Source organism: Giraffa tippelskirchi, chromosome 9 (genome assembly GCF_054371585.1).
Source record: "Giraffa tippelskirchi isolate mGirTip1 chromosome 9, T2T-mGirTip1v1.2.pri, whole genome shotgun sequence".
NCBI classification, from domain to species: domain Eukaryota; kingdom Metazoa; phylum Chordata; class Mammalia; order Artiodactyla; family Giraffidae; genus Giraffa; species Giraffa tippelskirchi.
This window is the reverse complement of record NC_137283.1, coordinates 73,226,307-73,246,059: the sequence shown is the minus strand read 5'-3', so window position 1 is coordinate 73,246,059 and position 19,753 is coordinate 73,226,307. Positions and strand designations below refer to the sequence as shown.

Genomic DNA, 19,753 nt, shown 5'->3' with positions numbered 1-19,753 from the left:
CTCAGCCTTAAGAGGGAATCCATTTGAGTCAGTTTTAATGAGGTGGATGAAGCTAGAACCTATTATATAGAATGAAGTAAGTCTGAAAGACAAAGATAAATATCTTATTTTAAAGCACATATATGGAATCTAGAAAAATGGTATGGAAGAATTTATTTACAGGGCATTAATGGAGAAGCAGATATACAGAATAGACCTATTGACATGGGAAGAGGGGAGGAGAGGGTGTGATGTATGGGAAGAGTAACATGGAAACTTACATCACCATACGTAAAATAGATAGCCAAAGGGAATTTTTTGTATGTCTCAGGAAATTCAAACAGGGGCTCTGTATCAGCCTAGAGGGGTGGGATGGGGAGGAAGATGGAAGGGAGTTTCAAAAGGGAGGGGATATATGTATATTTATGGCTGATTCATGTTGAAGTTTGACAGAAGACAACAAAATTCTGCAAAGCAATTATCCTTCAATTAAAAAAATAAATGAATAAAAAATAGATGACCAATAAGAACCTACTGTATAACACAAGAAAGTATACTCAATATTTTGAATAACCTAAAAGGGAAAATAATCTAAAAATTATATATATATATATATCCTTTTCAGATTCTTTTATATATATTTCAGATTTTATATATATATATGACAAAATTACTATGATGTCTACCTGAAACTAATACAACATTAGTTTCAACATATCTATCTATCTATAGCTAAACCTCTGTGCTACATATCTGAAAATAACATGCTATTATAAATCAACTATACTTCAACTAAAAATAAAATGAGGACTTCCCTGGTTGTCCAATGGTAAAGACTCCCTGCTTCCACTGCAAGGGGTGTAGGTTCAATTCCTGGTCAGGGAACAAGGATACCCACATGCTGTGCATGGCAGCCAAAAAAATTAAAAAGAAAAAAACAAAATAAGAAATAACTCTAACCAGTGCTGGTGCTATCACGGTTGGATGAGATCCCCAAAATGGTTTCTGCCAGCATCTCATCTCCTTAGGAGGACCCCACATGCCTCCAGCCTCTGCAGGAGTATCTCCAATATCAGTAAATGAGTGTGACCCAGGCTCCTATCAAACCATTGCATCCGTGCTGGGACTTGGAGCATATGAGATTTTGCACATGCCCTTTAAGAGCACAGTCTCTGTTACCTACTGTCCTTCTGCTCCCCAACACCAAATCCCACGTGTTTTCAAAGCTGGGCTTTCTGGGGGCTCATTCCCCATGTTGGGAGCCCCAGGCCCCTTACTCTCAGTAAGGACATTGATGGTTGTGGTTTCCCTTCATTTAACCAGAAATGAAAGAGACACGTGTACCCCAATGTTCATCGCAGCACTGTTTATAATAGCCAGGATATGGAAGCAACCTAGATGTCCATCATCAGACGAGTGGATAAGGAAGCCGTTGGTACATATGCACAATGGAATATTACTCAGCCATTAAAAAGAATACATTTGAATCAGTTCTATTGAGATGGATGAAGCTGGAGCCCATTATACAGAGTGAAGTAAGCCAGAAAGAAAAACACCAATACAGTATACTAATGCATATATATGGAATTTGAAAGATGGTAACAATAACCCTACATGCGAGATAGCAAAAGAGATACAGATGCATAGAACAGTCTTATGGACTCTGTGGGAGAAGGTGAGGGTGGGACGATCTGAGAGAATAGCATTGAAACATGTATATTATCATATATGAAACAGAACGCCATTCCAGGTTCGATGCATGAGACAAACACTCAGGGCTGGGGCAATGGGATGACCCAGAGGGATGGGATGGGGAGGGAGGTGGGAGGGGGGTTCAGGATGGGGAACACATGTAAACCCATGGCTGATTCATGTCAATGTATGGCAAAAACCACCACAATATTGTAAAGTAATTAGCCCTCAACTAAAATAAATAAATTAACAATAATAATAAAAGAAATAGAGGAAAACAATAGAATGGGAAATTCTAGAGATCTCATCAACAAAATTAGAGATACCAAGGGAACATTTCATGCAAAGATGGGCACAATAAAGGACAGAAATTGTATAGACCTCACAGAAGCAGAAGATATTAAGAAGAGGTGGTAAGAATACATAGAAGAACTATACAAAAAAGATCTTCATGACCCAGATAATCACGACGGTGTGATCATCAACCTAGAGCCAGACATCCTGGAATGAGAAGTCAAGTGGGCCTTAGGAAGCATCATTATGAACAAAGCTAGTGGAGGTGATGGAATTCCAGTTAAGCTATTTCAAATCCTTAAAGATGATGCTGTGAAAGTGCTGCACTCAATATGCCAGCAAATTTGGAAAACTCAGCAGCGGTCACAGGACTGGAAAAAGTCAGTTTTCATTCCAACTCCAAAGAGAGGCAATACCAAAGAATGCTCAAACTACCACACGATTGCACTCATCTCACACACTAGTAAAGTAATGCTCAAAATTCTCCAACCCAGGCCTCAACAGTACATGAACCGTGAACTTCCAGATGTTCAAGCTGGATTTAGAAAAGGCAGAGGAACCAGAGATCAAATTGCCAACATCTGCTGGATCATCAATAAAGCAAGAGAGTTCCAGAAAACCATCTACTTCTGCTTTATTGACTATGCCAAAGCCTTTGTGTGGATCACAATAAACTGTGGAAAATTCTTCCAGAGATGGGAATACCATACCACCTGACCTGCCTCTTGAGAAATCTGTATGCAGATCAGGAAGCAACAGTTAGAACTGGACATGGAACAACAGACTGGTTCCAAATAGGGAAAGGAGTATGTCAAGGCTGCATATTGTCACCCTGCTTATTTAACTTCTATGCAGAGTACATCATGTGAAATGCTGGGCTGGATGAAGCACAAGCTGGAATCAAGATTGCTGGGAGAAATATCAATAACCTCAGATATGCAGATATGCAGATGACACCACCCTTATGGCAGAAAGTGAAGAAGAACTAAAGAACCTCTTGATGAACATGAAAGACGAGAGTGAAAAAGTTGACTTAAAGCTCAGCATTCGGAAAACTAAGATCATGGCATCTGGTCCCTTCACTTGGTGACAAATAGATGGGGAAACAGTGGAAACGGTGAAAGACTTTATTTTCTTGGGCTCCAAAATCACTGTAGATGGTGACTGCAGCTGTGAAATTAAAAGATGCTTGCTCCTTGGAAGAAAAGTTATGACCAACCTTGACAGCATATTAAAAAGCAGAGACATTACTTTGCCAACAAAGGTCCATCTAGTCAAAGCTATGGTTTTTCCAGTAGTCATGTATGGATGTGAGAGTTGGACAATTAAGAATGCTCAGTGCCGAAGAACTGATGCTTTTGAACTGTGTTGTTGGAGAAGACTCTTGAGAGTCCCTTGGACAGCAAGGAGATCCAACCAGTCAGTCCTAAATGAGACCAGTCCTGAATATTCATTGGAAGGGCTGGTGCTGAAGCTGAAACTCCAATACTTTGGCCACCTCATGCGAAGAGTTGACTCATTGGAAAAGACTCTAATGCTGGGAAGGATTGGGGGCAGGAGGGGAAGGGGACGACAGAGGATGAGATGGTTGGGTGGCATCACTGTCTCAATGGATGTGAGTTTGAGTAAACTCTGGCAGTTGGTGAAGAACAGGGAGGTTTGGTGTGTTGCAGTCCATGGGGTCACAAGGAGTCGGACATGACTGAGTTACTGAACTGAACTGAACTGAACTGAGCTGACCCAACAAACCATTTCTGCACTCCTCCTATCCGTCTTCTGACTCCTCTGCATCTCTTCTTCTAGTGTTCAGGGAATAGACAGTTGCCCTGTGAGTAGATGCAGTTTTGGTGTTACCATGGCGAAGGTGAGTTCAGGGTCTTCCTACTCCATCGTCTTGATCCCCCACCAAGCAGAGCTGCAACTTTTTCATTGTAACTGAGAGCAAATGAGATACTAGGTTTTTATCAGTACATTATTGAACTCATTTAGAAAACTCATAAATAATTCCATTTCATCTGAGTCATCTTTGACTTTGCAACATAAAAACTTTTCCCTCACAGATCTTCTGCAAATTCCTAAATACATCCATTTAGATTTTGTGTTAATCTTTTTCATTTCTTGTTTCTCATGACTGGAACAATGAGACATTTTATTTCAGGACAAAATTAGTCTTTTTTTCCCCTTAACAAAAGCAAGTCATTCATATTTCACGCCTATCCCCTCATTTTTAAATTAAAAATACATACTACTTTCCTTTTACCTTTCTGGTTTCTAGTAGTTTCCTTTGTATTTATTGATTGCCTATCATAATACTAGCGTTCTATAGCAAATTAATATATTTTATGAATATATCACTTCATAATTTGTAGGTACATTCTGTTTCATAATACAAATTTTCCATGTGACAAAAGAAACATGTATATTAGCAGACTCAAATATCCTTTGGGTCTGTAAAACTTAAGAAGTCAATAATAGATAAACTTAGGCTTAGAAATTAGTGTTTCAGTATTTTATGGTATTTGGAATGGGACTTGATAGTCAACGAATATCCATAATTTAAGTTAGTGTAACTTTAAGGTTTTAAGATACCAAAAAAGGTTTGGAAATTATTTTTAACATATTTTATAAAACAATTATTATTGAGAAAGTTAGTTTATATACTTTTATCCCACTTACATCCACTTAATTCATTTGTTTTTAACAAACTGTGCTTGAATTGCTCATCAAAATTTCATGAGACATTAAAGAAAGTTATTCATTATCTTGAGTTACTTTTCTTGTAGACAAATCAGAAAAGTATAAAAAAACCCACACACAGAAGCAAAAAATCTAAAATTTGGAACATATGGCTCTTCTAAACATTTTTTATTGCCTTGCTTGAAATATATTAATAATTTATTTTTTATTGTATGTTTAAGACTTATGTTGAATTTATCATTTTACAATCTTCAACATCTAATAGGGATAACACAAGCTTGTTTGACTAGTAAACCTAGGTAGAAAAATTTCCATGACTGTGGTATATTTAATGCTGACAAATCAGAAGTCATGCCTACTTTTATTAAGCCAACAAACTTAAGCTGGCCTTTTAAAAAAATTTTATTGGACTATAGTTTATTTACAATGTTTTGTTGGTATCAGGTGTACAGCAAAGTGAATCAGTTATATGTACATATACTACTCTTTTTTTTTCAAGATTCTTTTCCCATATAGACCGTTACAAAGTATTGAGTAGAGTTCCCTGTGTTTTTACAGTAGGTTCTATATGCTCCCATTTTTTCCCTACCTCCCTTATTCCCTGGTCACCATAAGTTTGTTTTCTACATCCGTGACTCTACTTCTGTCTTGTAAATAAGTTCATTTGTACCGATTTTTTTAAGATTCCACATATGAGATATCATATGGTGTTTGTCTTTCTGTATCTGACTTACTTCAATATGACAATCTTTGGTTCATCTATGTTGCTGCAAATGGCATTATTTGTTCTTTTTTATGTCTGAATAATATTCCGTTGTGCACACACACACACACACTTATATGTATCACATCTTCTTTATCCTTTCTTCTGTTGATGGACATTGAGGGTGCTTCCATCTCTTGGCTATTGTTAACGGTGCTGCAATGAACACTGGGGTGAGTGTACCTTCTTGAATTATGGTTTTCTCAGGATGAATGCCCAGTAGTGGGATTGCTGGGTCACATGAGAGTTCTGTTTTTAGCTTTTTAAGGAAATTCCATGCTATTCTCCATAGTGGATGTACCAGTTTACATTTCCAAAGACAGTGTAGGAGGGTACTCTTTTCTCTACACCCTCTCCAGCATTTATTGTTTATGGATTTTTTGATGATGGTCATTTTGACCGGTGTGAGGTGGTACCTCATTATAATTTTGACTTGAATTTCTCTAATAATTAGTGATGTTGAGCCTGGTCTCATGTGTTTGTTGGCCATCTCTATGTCTTCATTGGAGAAATGTCTATTTGGACATTTTTTCTTAGGTCTGTTTGTTTTTTGATGTTGAGCTGTATGAGTTGTTTGTATATTTTGGAGATTAATCTCTTGTCAGTTGTTTTGTTTGTGAATATTTTCTCCCATTCTGAGGATTATCTTTTCATTTTGTTTATAGTTTCCTTTGCTGTGCCAAAGCTTTTAAGTTTAATTTGATCCTATTTGTTTATTCTTGTTTTTATCTTCATTACTCTAGAATGTGGTTCAGAAAAGATCTTACTGTGATTTCTGTCAAAGAGTGTTTTGTCTATGTTTTCCTGAAAGGGTTTCATAGTGTTCATTCTTACATTTAGGGCTTTATTCCATTTTGAGTTTATTTTTGATTATGGTGAATCAACATGGTATATCTCTCCATTTGTTTGTGTTGTCTTTGATCCCTTTCAGCAGTATCTTTTAGTTTTCTGAGTACAGGTCTTTTGCCTCCATAAGTAGATTTATTCCTAGGTATTTTATTCTTTCTGTTGTGATGGTAGATGGGGTTGTTTCTTTGATTTCCCTTTTTTATCTTTTGTTGTTAGTGGATTCCTATAAGGAATGCAAGAGATTTCTGTGTATTAATTTCGTATCCTATAATTTAACCAAATTCAATGATGAGCTGTAGTAGTTTTTGGTAGCATCTTTAGGGTTTTCTATGTATAGTATCATGTCATGTGTAAACAGTGACAGTTTTACTTCCTCTTTTACAATTTGTATTACTTTTAATTTTTTCTCTGATTTCTGTGGCTAGGACTTCGAAAACTATATTGAATATATATTGAATAATAGTAGTGAGACTGTACATCTTTGTCTTATTACTCATTTTAGAGGAAAAGCTTTCAGTTTTTCACCATTGAAAATGATGTTTGCTGTGGGTTTGTCATTTATGGCCTCTATAATGTTGAAGTATGTTCCCTGTATGCCCACTTTCTGGAGAGCTTTTATCATAAAAGGGTGTTGAATTTTGTCAAAGGTTTTTCTGTATTTGTTGAGATGATCATATGAGTTTTTTTTCCTTCAGTTTATTAATCTGGTGTATCACATTGATTTATTTGTATATATTGAAGAATCCTTACATCCCTGGGATAAACCCTACTTGTTGATGGTGTATAATCCTCTTGGTGTACTGTTGGGTTCTGTTTGCTAGTATTTTGTTAAGAATTTTTGCGTCTAAGTTCAACAGTAATTTTTTTTGGTGGATATTTTTGTCTGGCTTTGGTATCAGGGTGATGGTGACCTTATAGAATGAGCTTGGGAGTGTTCCTTCCTCTGCAATCTTTTGGAAGAGTTTGAGAAGAATGAGTGTTAATCTTCATCTAAATGTTTGATAGAATTTGCCTGTGAAGCCATCTTTTCCTGGACTTTTGTTTGTTGGAAGATTATCAGTCACAGTTTCAATTTCATTCCTTGTGATTGGTCTTTTAATATTTTCTATTTCTTCCTGGTTCTCCTCAAATCTGAATGCTAACCTTGCTAGGTAGAGTATTCTTAGGTAGAGTATTCCTGTTATTGTATAGTATAGTATTGGGGATGCTAAAGGAAGATCCCAGCTATTTTCCTAAGGTCTGTTTGTACAGATTGCCTCGACCTCAGCTCCTCATCTCTGGTAATAAGAATGTCTCCTTTCTACTGGTATAGGGAACACATCTTTCCCAAGGGAGATTTATCTCCTTCTTTCAGGAAGAAAGAGGGCAGAGTAGAGGGTCTCCCTTCTATCTACTGGCATTCAAGTGCCTTTAGCTTGAAATAATCCTTAGGTCAAACTGATATATTTTCAGGTGGCATATTTTGCCACCCTTTAGACTACTACACCAAAGCAACCAGTAGTGGGTGGTTTAAACAATAAAATTTATTTGTCGTGATTCTGAAGGCTGGTGCCAGCAGATTTGGTATTTGGTGAGAGCCCTCTTCTGGGTTGCTGACTTCTGACTTCTCATTGTATCCTTGTAGGGCAGAAGGAGAGTGGGAGAGCTCTCTGGGGTCCCTTTTACAAGGGTACTAATCCCACACTTTTTCTTTAGTTGAGGTATGATTGACATATACATTATATGTTTCAGATATACAACATAATGATTCAATATATGCATATATTGTGCAGTGATAATGACGATAAGTTTGGTTAACATTTATCACCATATAGTTACAACTTTTTTTGTGTATGTGATGAGATCTTCTAAGATTTAAACTAATCCCATTCTTGAGATCTCTACTCTTATAACCTGATTTCCTCCCAAAGATCTCACCACTGAATATCATCACATTGGGAGACTGGATTTCATCATATAAATATTAGAGGGACACAAACATTTAGTACACTGCACAAGGTTAAAGAGGATTGTAACATCTTCTTAAATAAGAAAATATCTCCTGTGTGCTTTAAAGGTAAATTTTGTTCCTGTAGGTAAAAACGTGTTATATAAGCATGCCACCTCCAAAATATAAGAATTAAAATAATAGAACATACTCAATGTTTCAAGTACAATTTCTTCTAAATATGGTGGCCCATTAGCTTGAATTAGTTGCCTCTATTTTCATAAAAAATTAATTTATGAGCCTGCAGTTGGACACTTGAAATGTCTACATTTACTAGTTTCTGTTTCTGAAGTGCCAAAAATAACATATTTGGCTTGGATGCGTATTCTGAGTTCTAAATGAAATACAATCCCTTAAACACAATGAACAGCGGGTTTGTGTTTTTATTCCTCTGCTCATTGGGAGTTTATAGCCTCAATCTAGGAACTTACCCACACAGATTTAGTCAGAAAAGAAGCTCATTAAAAGCTCTTGATTCTGAAACAGAAATAGAATTAAGGGCTGCAAAGTTAAGTCCATTATTTTTCAAGGAAAGTGCTTAGAATTCTATTTAAATAGAATGCAATTAAGCCTGTGCAATTATTGTTCCCAAACTATGGTATAGTTGCTTAGAGCCTCTCTTTAACTAACTAAAAACAAATCCCTCAAATTCCAAATGCAAACCCACATTCTGATATACTCTTCAGTCCCCTAGGTGTCAGGGCTGTTGCGGTCCATGAGCTGTCACTCTGTGGCACCTGATTATTTAGAAAGTGGCAGTAATAAAACACAGAAAGCTAAGTGTGGGGATGTTGTCTGCCAGCCCTGCTGGCTACAGAGTTTAGAAGTTATCTGAAACCCAGGTCAGCCTTGCCAAGTGGGTGGCACATGGCACTCAGGATAAAGAACTGCTTCAGAGCAAGGGCTTCCCTGATAGCTCAGCGGGTAAAGAATCCGCCTGCAATGCTGAAAACCCTGGTTTGATTCCTGGGTTGGGAAGATCCCCTGGAGAAGGGATAGGCTACCCACTCTAGTATGCTGGCCTGGAGAATTCCATGGACTATACAGTCGATGGAGTCACAAAGAGTCAGACACAACTGAACTCTCACTTCACTTCACTTCACTTCACTTCACTTCAGAGCAAGGAGACTTGAGTTGACATCCTGTATACCCACTCACTGGTTACCTATATGATGGATTTGACACCATCACTCACCTCCTGCTACTGCTCCTAAAACTAAGAGATGCTATGTAGGGATTATCATAAACCAGGTTCTGTTCAGTGCACTAAACATATTCCACATCACAACCCTACAAGGTCAAAACAGAGAGTGAGTAATATTTTGAAAGTCATACAGCCAGTAAGTATGGACTGAATTTTTATCCAATTCTTTTCTTTTTATTCCACACTAACATTCTTTCTTATATAGCTGTTCTCCACAGATGTAAAAAGGGTTGAATGGATAATAAGAATCTGTAAGTGTAAGTTATTTTAGTATTTAGCATTTGTGATTGAGTTGATAGGTGTCAAACAATAAAATAGTAACTGTTCTGTAAGTGTGGCTGCAGCTATGATAATGATGGTAATAATCATCATGTAGGGTGCACTCTTGGCTTCTGATTATGCAGTGTCAGTGAAAGTTAGATGGAATTGACTACACATATTTTTAAAAATGAGTAATCAAGTGGTCATTGTTATACAAAAGCACAAATTGGAGAGAAAAAGAGACCTGGGTTTGAGGTCAGATGATAAATTTGAGGTCAGATGATCAGGGTCCCAGTTTTGACCTCTTGCATTTTGTCACTCAAAACAAGAACCACCTGGGGGTCTTCATGAGGATTTTCAACTACATGTGAGATTCTATTTGTAATTGGCACAACAATTGAACACTGCCGGTCAGTGTTTGGAGAAAGTAATCTCTTTGGGGCATGAGGGTTTATTGACACTGCTTTCTCTTTGTTGCTGCCAACAGAAGAAGGGGTATTTACACACTGTCTGTAACTCATGTAATGTGGCATACAAGGCTTGGGTTTAAAAAAATTAGTTCCTTTTTCCCATTTTAACAAGGGCATTTGACTATTAGTGCACAACCTCCAGTAATAGATATTTAAAAATTTGTTTAGCATATTGTTTGTTAATATGGTGGAGTTCTTCAAATAATGCTTGTGCTTGATAAGAGCTGTGTGTTAGCTAGTGTTATTAATGTTACTTTTAGAGAAATTGACCAGGAGGGATGCTTTACACTGTTTTTGTCCTCCTTCAAAGACATATGTTGAAGCTAATCCCTAGCACGATACTATTTGGAGGTGGGATTTTGGGGAAGTGATTCGATTTGGATGACGCATTAGGGGAGGAGCCCTCATGGTGGGATGGTGCCCTTACCAGGGGATGAAGAGCTGAGAGTTTGTTTCAACATGTGAGGATACAAGGAGAAGCCAGCTGTTCACAACCCTGAAGAGAACTCAACCCTGACCGTGCTGCATTTGATCTTAGACACTGAGTCTCCATGACTGGGAGAAAGAAGTGTCTGTGGTGGTAAGCCACTCATTTTTACAGTATTTTGTTAAAGCAGTTCAAATGGACCAAGACAGAAGCAAATAATCCTAGCCAGCTCTGCCTGCTCCAGAGACTCTTATGACGGCGATACTTGTGAATGTGCAAGACCCTTCACACATGGTGATGGGTAATGAGCAACTTTAAGTCTCGGACACAAGTAATGAGAACGAGGCCTTTGTGGAAGTTTTGAACACTATGGACAGATGTTTATAAGTTATACAAGAGAGGCAGCCATGGTAGAGAAACAGTTCGGGTGTTGAAGAAAGGAGAAGACTGGAGAAAGAGTAGCTAAGGCTGTGCAGTCCAGCAGGGCAGCCACTGGCCAGCACACATGCCCGTTGAGTGCCTGTAATGCCCTCGTGTGGACAGAGACCTGCTGCCAGTGTAAAACGACACACAGATTCAAAATCTTAGTGCAAAATCAGAATGTGAAATATCTCGTTAATTATTATTATCTTGATGGTGGGTTGAAGTGATCATATTTTGGATGGACTGGAATAAATAAAATATATTTTTAAAGTTAGTTTTACTTGTTCCTTTCTACTTTTTAAATTTACTAGGAAATTTGAAATACATCCAGGATCCTAGAGATTACCATACTCGGCAAAGTAAGTCAGACAGAAAAAGACAAATATCATATGATATCATTTGTATGTGGAATCTTAACAAATGATACAAAGGAACTTATTTACAAAACAGAAGGAGGCCAACAGACATAGAAAACAAACTTATGTTTACCAAAGTGGAAAGGAGAGGAGGAATAAACTAGGAATTTGAGACTATCGGATACACACTGTATATACAAAAGAGAAACAACAAGGACCTACTGTGTAGCACAGGGAACTGTACTCAATATTTTGTAATAACCTTTATGGGAAAAGAATCTGAAAAAGTATATGTGTATATATATATATACACATATGTATATATATATACACATATATACATATGTGTATATATATACATATACATATATATACACATATATATATACACATACATACATATATACTTATATATAACAATCACTTTGCTGTACACCCAAAACTAACACAACATTCTAAAGCAACTCTACTTCAATAAAACACAAACATCCACGGCTCACATCACGCTGCTATGGGGTGGGGGGCAGTACTGGGCTAAAGAAAAGGGAACGTGGAAAGGGCACAGACATGGGGGAGGGGATCAGTCACAGTCACGGTCCTGGACACACCCGGGTCCCAGGATCCACACAGAGCCATGCATCCAGGTTCTGTGATGGTGCTTCCTCCTGCACCCCCAGTGCAGGCGCAAACAGGACTGCTGCCAACCTGCCTGGAGCCGGATGAAGTGAAATCAGGTCATCAACTCTGGCCCATGAGTCAGAACTTCTGAATAATTCCTGAAATTTGAAATTAAATTCTTATGTTTGTCTCTCATTAACACCCCCTCCCACCACCCCCTTGCCCAGGGACTCTGTGAATCATACTATACCCACCCAAAATAGTTTTGAAAAGGCCCTCTAATAGCACAGGGAACTCGACTCAATACTCTGTAATGGCCTATATGGGAAAAGAATCTAAAAAAAAAAAAATGAAAAGAGTGGATACACATGTAACTGGGGCTTCCCAGATAGCTCAGTTGGCAAAGAGTCCACCTAAAATGCAGAGACTGGGTTTTGATTCCTGGGTCGGGAAGATCCACTGGAGAATGGATAGGCTACCCACTCCAGTATTCTTGGGATTCCCTTGTGGCTCAGCTGGTAAAAAATCCACATGTGATGCCAGAGACCTGGGTTTAGTCCCTGGGCTTGGAAGATCTCCTGGAGAAGGGAAAGGCTACCCACTCTACTATTCTAGCCTGGAGAATTCCAGGGACTGTAAAGTCCATGGGGTCGCAAAAAGATAAGACTGGGCAACTTTCACTGCCATGGGTAAGTGATTCGCTTTTCTGTACACCTGAAACTAATACAACATTGTAAATCAACGGTACTTCAATGAATTTTTTTTTTAAAAAAAGCCCCTCTATGACTGTTTTGTTTTTCACTGAAGTATAGATTTAAAACATTTTTTTTAAAAAAGCCCCTGTCCCCATGACCCAGCACTGTGATGGTAATTAGCATGCCTGCTATATGTTTTTGTAGGAGGCCCTTAAATGTCTGTTGAATGCTTGAATGAATATTTGGAAACCCTGAAACAATGAGGTCAGCCACTACATCAATGCATTCTGTGAGTATTAGCAGTTAAAGCCTTAAGTCCCAGCACTCATGAATGACCCGAGTTCCTGGGAGCACAGTTGACCAGCTCCTGCTGCTTTGACTCCTGGCCTGAGAGGTTTCACAGAGGTTTGCTGAAGGTGGTGGGGCCTTCCTCCATAGCGGGTATCCCTCCTGTCTTCCCCTAAAAAGGGGCCAATCTCTGCTGTTAGGCTTATAGGTGAAATTTTGTCCATGTTATGGCAAGGGACCCGCAAACTCTTGCCCCCTGGCTACCTCAGTGATTCCTAAGGGAGCCCCACACACGTGTACTGGTGTCTGGACAACCACTGGTACTCCTGAGCTGAGCTCTGATACACAGCTGGGCGGGGAGTTTTGAAAAGGGGCCTTCACCTCATCCGTGTAAATCTGGGGACCTTCAGGATAGCCACGGCCAAAGGGCACATGGGGAGAGAGGAGACCAGCTGTCTGTATTCCTAGGAAAGCATGGTTGCGGCCATCCTATATAGCATGCCCAAGCGAGGTAAGGTGATGGCTTACCTGACCTGCCTGGCTGCCTGGCCACCTGGATCCCCTCTAGGGGCAGGAAGAGAACCAGGAGAGGGGGCTGCAGCGCCTCAGGGTGCCCCCGAGGTTACAGGAGCCCTGCAAGGCTTGGGTCTCAGACCAATCAGATCAGAACTGCTCAGCCAGTGTCAGCTGGACCTAAAGCCGAGGCCCCGGCTGGCATAGGTGTAGATGAAGTTTCTCTTTTGGAACAAGTCAGGAGGTGAAACACAGCTGAAGGGATGTTAGTCGCCTCCCCAAGGTGCTCAGAAAAGAGCCTGGATCCAGTCCAGCAGCGGGAGGCAGGTACCAGAAGCCAGCTCCTCCCAGGACTCGATGAGGGTCTCGACTATTTGGTTCCACTGGATTTAACCGTTTCCTCACTTTTCTGTTTGCATTTCCCTCTTCCCCTTCCCCGCTGCTTTTTACTTGTTTCCTTACAAATACACCTTTCTATACCTTAGAATTTACCGTGGCTTAGTGATGCCATTGTTTTAGTGATAGATTTTTATTTCTAATTAAAAAAAAAAAACAAGGTTAATAAATAAAACATCCTTAAGCCTCAGTTTTATTTTTTGAAAAATAAAATGGTAGACTAGCTAAAGTTTAAGCACCTATGAGGCTGAAAAGTTCGATTTTTCCTTTAAAAGTATGCACGTGGGCTATGAAAATCACATTTTCATGTATGTGTTCAGGGGCAGATGTATTTATATTTTGCTTAGGAGTGGAACGTAAATTTCTGGTCCTTTGCAAATATTTAAAAATTGATCCTTTGACAACTTTTTTTAGGCTTCTTGTAAATAAACTATTCTTTAGCAACCAACAAAAAAAAAAAGAGAGAGAGAACCAGTTTGATTGAGTAGTTATTATGTATCAGTCACTGTGGTAAGCACTTTAAACAAGTCTTATGTCATTGAAGGGGATTTCCAGATGGTGCAGTGGTAAAGAATCTGCCTGTCATTGTAGGAGATGCAAGAGACACTAGTTTGATCCTTTGGGTTGGGAAGATCCCCTGGAGTAGGAAAGGGCAACCCACTCCAGTATTCTTGCCTGGAAAATTCCATGGATGGAGGATGCATAGTACAGGGGGTTGCAAAGAGTTGGGCACAATTGGGAGACTGAGCACACATCCACACATTACAGAATTCTCAGAGCGACACTACCCTCCCTACAGAGAGGGAAACTGAGGCCCTGAGGGGTCGTTTTGCTGCAGATGGTGGAGTGGGAGCATGCGCACAGCCCTGCCTGAATCCTGCACATGATCTGAAACTCCTGCAGTGCTGCCTGTATCTCTCCAGTTCACGCTTCCTGCATCAGCATTGTCTTTTCAGTTCAGTTCAGTCGCTCAGTCGTGTCCGACTCTTTGTGACCCCATGAACTGCAGCACGCCAGGCCTCCCTGTCCATCACCAACTCCTGGAGTCCACCCAAACCCACATCCATTGAGTCGGTGATGCCATCCAACCATCTCATCCTCTGTCGTCCCCTTCTCCTCCTGCCCTCAATCTTTCCCAGCATCAGGGACTTTTCAAATGAGTCAGCTCTTCGCATCAGGTGGCCAAAGCACTGTTAATTTTACTTTCTTCTTAAAAGTTTGCTCCTTTTCTGTTTTCCTTCCTTCCTTTTGTCTTCAATTCTTTGTTTATCCCTCTGCTAAACTTACCTTCTCTTTATTGTCTTGTTTAACATTTTTCCTTCCTCCCACTCTTTCCCTTTTCCTGATTTTGTAAAGCAGGCTTTAATGGTCAGTGGGATAAACACAGAAGGGGTGATGCAGGTGAAGCTGTACACCCACCCCTCCCCCGGCTCCAGCAGTGGCCTCTCCTCCCCTCCATGGCAATGGTGCTCAGACGTGAGCATGCCTCAGAAACAGCTGACCGCAGGGCTTGCTAGAGCACAGTGTCCAGAGCCCCCACGTCCAGAGCTCCTGATTCAGCAGGTCCGCTGTGGGGATTTGTGTTTCTCACTAGTTCCCAAGTGATACAGCCGCTGATCCAGGGACCATGGTTCAGGCAGCATCGCTCCATGGGGTTCCCATTATGCTCAGAGAGCGCGTGCTCTGTCGCTTCGGTCGTGTCTGATTCTTTGCCCACCAGGCTCCTCTGTCCATAGGATTCTCCAGGCAAGAACACTGGAGTGAGTTGCCATGCCCTCCTCCCGGGGATCTTTCCAAGTCGGGACTGAACTCGCCTATCTTGTGTCTTTGGCGTTGCAGGTGGATTCTTTACCGTTGAGCTGCCAGGGAAGCCCCATGCTCAGAGAAATTTCCCTAAAATGCCTCCAGCAAGTCTCGCGAGACCCACAGGTGTAGATCTTTAGATGCATGGGTTTCATCCTTAGATGATGGCTTCCGAAAGCCATCTCAGTCATGTGTCTTAGAACCCCTGATCCCTGGTACCTAAACTCTTTGCTGTTTGGACAAATTGAGCCCACGACGGCGTGAGCCAGAATGCAAGGTCACAAGGGGAGGGGAGAGGTCACACTTCCATGCACAGACTCTGATCTGACCTCAATAACCAGTTGATTACGGACCCAGGAGATGTGGCAGGGAGTCAGCTCAGGAGTTATGATAGTGTTCCTGCCTCTTGGTGGCCTGGTTTCATGTTGGCCGTTCTTCAATGGCAGAGCCATCATAGATGGTCTTGGTATACGGCTCCCTAATAAGAAACTGGCTTAAGCAAGTGCTAAATCTGAATAACTAGCTCCATTCTGCCTATGCTGGGTGGTTTTCTTAACTAATTAGGATTTAGTTCTGGGCCCCTGCAAACCTTCTCAGAAGACTCAGATATAAAGAAAAGGAGAGGAAGATCTCACCCTGGGGAACTGGCACTTGTAGGAAAGGTGTTAGGATTCCAGGAGGCATCCAAGTCTGGGTTTTTCCAACCTTTTGGCAGCTTGCTGAAGGGTACAGCCCCTGAAGGTTGGACCAAGTCTCCAACCTGGGCGTTTTCTCCTGGTGAGTATGTGGATCTTTTCCCAAGACCCTCCCACTGGTGGGCTGTGTCTGACTGCATTCTGTCTGACCTGGTTGTGAAACCGCCTGCCCAGCCTCAGGAAGCCCCATCAACTGTGGACACACGTCAGTTCACGTGTTTCCCCTACCTCCTCCTATCTTATTTTCTCTGAAATCTTTGATAAAGTCTGTTGTTAATGTTCAAGAAGGTTATAGGATTCCCTGTGGTTGCCACATGAGAAGGCTCTCAGTCCACTAAACTGCCTGTACTTCCCACATTAGTTGCAAACTTGGGAGTCCAAGACCATCCTTAGATCCGATACTTCACAAGAAGGACCCACAGAACTCACTGAAAGTTAGACTCATGGTCCTGGTTTATTCGGTCTAAAGGATACTGATTAAAATCAACCAGAGAAGAAGCTCTTGGGGCAGAGTTGGAAAGATGCAAGTTCAGAGTGTCCAATTGCCCTTTCCTCATGGACAGCATCACTTTCCTGGCATTAGTGAGGGACACAGACATAGAGAACTGCCCACCAGGAAGCTCACCGAAGTCTTTCTGTCCAGAGTCCTTACAGGGGCTAAGTTGTGTAAAGCTGGCTGATCACCCACAGGGCTGACCTCAACCTCCAGCCCTCTGGGAGGTTGAGCTGTTATCATTGATTGAAAGCCCCTGCCCTCTAAATCACATTGCTGGGGTGACTCAGAGCTCCCTGGTAAACAGTTTCATGAGGCAGGACATTCCAAGGCCCAATGGCAAAGGCCAAACATCTCCTTGTGTACGTAGTCACTTAGTCGTGATGACTCTTTGGACTCCATGGACTGTAGCCACCAGGCTCCTCTCTCCATGGGATTCTCCAGGCAAGAATACTGGACTGGGTTGCCATCCCCTTCTCCAGGGGATCTTCCTGACCCAGGGATCGAACCTGGGTCTCCTGCACTCCAGGCAGATTCTTTACCGTATGAGCCACCAGGGAAGCCCAAAATATCTCCCTGGACAAGGATAAATCCTTTATTGACACAATTACTGAGACCAGTCTGGTTATGGTGTGCCACCCAGAGTGGCAGCATTTGGAGAGGCAGGTTGCATGGTTGGCACTCCATCCCATCCCATTCGAACCTCCGGAAGAAGATGTATTAGTAAAAGCCATCCCCACCAAGTCTCTGAACCCTTAACTGGCAGCATAGAGATACCGCCTTTCAGATAACTTCTCAAGGGGTATAACCTCAGACTTTCTATGGATCAACAGTTCTGCTGAGAGAAAGGATGTTTGTGGCAATGGCCAAATGGATGCAGAGTTCACACAACCCATGAAGCAAGCAGGCCACCTGCGAAGCTTTGCTCGGATGGGGGTCTCACCCAGGCACGCTTCTAGCTCAGTCACACAAGTGCACACGTTCTAATACACATGAGGACAGAGTCTTGCTGTCTTGTAGGGAGAGACCTAATCTTTAAGATTTGTGCAACTAGCCATTACCAGCTACTTAGAACAAATCAATACTGTATGTGCCATTTAAAATCGAAGAGGAACTCAGCATCATGTCACTGGAAGTGCTTGTTTGGGAAGACGCACCATGGACTGAGGTTCTGACTAATTAGAACTCCAGGGAATTCAGCCAATCAGAAGCCACAATGCCCTGATTATGCCTTGGTCATCACACAGATGTCAGCTCTCAGAATTCAGTAACTAAAGGACAGTGGTAATGAATGTAGCACTAGATAAGCAATATGGGTCAACTAAAAAGTGAATTAAACTAAAAAGTGCCTGTGGTTAGGACAAACACACAAAAATAAGATTGTATATGTCCCCAGATATCTGTATTTGGGAGAGAACTTGACAAGGACAAAATATATTATTAATATAAGGCTTGTTAAAATAACCAAAAAAAAAAAGAGAGAGAAAGAAATTTAGAAGACCATAAATTTCTCATATGAGATGCAAAGCCTCATTAACTCTTAAGTCTTTTCTTTTTTTTTTAAATAAGGACATGGTTAGGGTCAAATTTTCAAACAGAATCAAGAGTAGGAAATAATGTTTCCTTGTTAAGAATTTTTTTTTGATGCGCACCATTTTTAAAAAGTCTTCAGTGAATTTGCTACAATATTGTTTACATTTTGGTATTTGTTTTTGTTTTTTGGCCCCAAGGCATGTGGGAGCTTGGCTCCCAGAGCAGAGATTGAACCTGAAACCCCCACACTGGAAGCAGAAGTCTAACCACCAGAGCATCAGGAAAGTCCCAAAGGCTCCTTGTTGTTCCCTTTCACGTGACCTCTCTGGCCACCAGCCTCTCCTCCCCTCTGTGCTGAGTGCCGGCCCCTCTGCTACTAGCACCTTTGGATGTCATTTAAGTGCATACTTTCCCCCTGTAACCTACCTTTACAGCAGGCTGGGCCATCCGAGAGCTAGAGATGTGAACTGCACTGATGCTCCCTTCTTGTATTTGATTTGGCCACACTGCTCTTTGCCCCGATGCAATCCGCCTAATGATCAGAGAATTATTATAAGGTGAGATCATGCCCATGTTTGCCGTCCGAACATCACTGAGAACCTAGTTCCTTGCCTCACAGTGCTCTCTCAGTGAAGACCCGTGAGAGAAATTTGTCTCTAGTCTCAGAGCTGGGAATGGTTGAGCTTCTCCAGATTCATTTTCCTCTAAAAGGCTGTGACAGTGGCTATGCCCACATAAGACATTACTCTCAAACTCTGTGGTGTAAAATGATCATTATGATGCTCAGGAAGTTTCTGGGCCAGGAAATCCACCAGGGCACAGTGGGGTGTCTTGTCTCCGCTCACCATGTCTGAGGTCTCAGCTCAGGGTCAGAATCTTCTGTGAGCTCATCCCTTTGATGCTGGCTTTGGCTGTGACCTTGGTTGGTGCTGTCAGCTGGAACTCTTGTATGTGGCTTCTCCCTGTGGCCTGGAGAGAAAGAGATTGCTGGGAGGGGATGTATCATCTTGAATGATCTAGCCACAGACACCACATAGCATTACTTCTATCCTTACACGTGCTGGGGCAGCTGGCTAGAGAGTCATTCCCAGGCTCAAGGGGAGGGGAAGAGAGCCCGCTTCCTGACTGGGAGCTAGGAAATGCTGCTGTGACCATTTTGGGAAAGTTTGATGGGCCCCAAGGACTCTGACACGTGGTCCACGGTCTTTACTAAGTTACTCAGAAGCCATAGAGGCAAATCTGTGGACAGGACATCATGTCTGCGTCATACACAGCCCCTCACTACTGTCCATGAAAAAGTCATTGGTTGATCTAAAA

General features: G+C 41.3%; 1 long non-coding RNA gene across 1 annotated transcript in view; it reads right to left on the bottom strand.

Moving 5' to 3' along the window:
* LOC145521168 (uncharacterized) overlaps positions 1 to 19,288 on the bottom strand; it is a 34,678-nt gene extending 15,390 nt beyond the window's left edge. Inside the window, exons 1-3 of the long non-coding RNA XR_014065191.1 lie at positions 19,049 to 19,288; positions 18,863 to 18,968; positions 12,112 to 12,178 (exon numbers count right to left, since the gene is read on the bottom strand). This is a non-coding gene — a long non-coding RNA (uncharacterized LOC145521168). The remainder of the gene's footprint in view (positions 1 to 12,111; positions 12,179 to 18,862; positions 18,969 to 19,048) is intronic.
* Between the last annotated feature and the right edge of the window lie 465 nt (positions 19,289 to 19,753).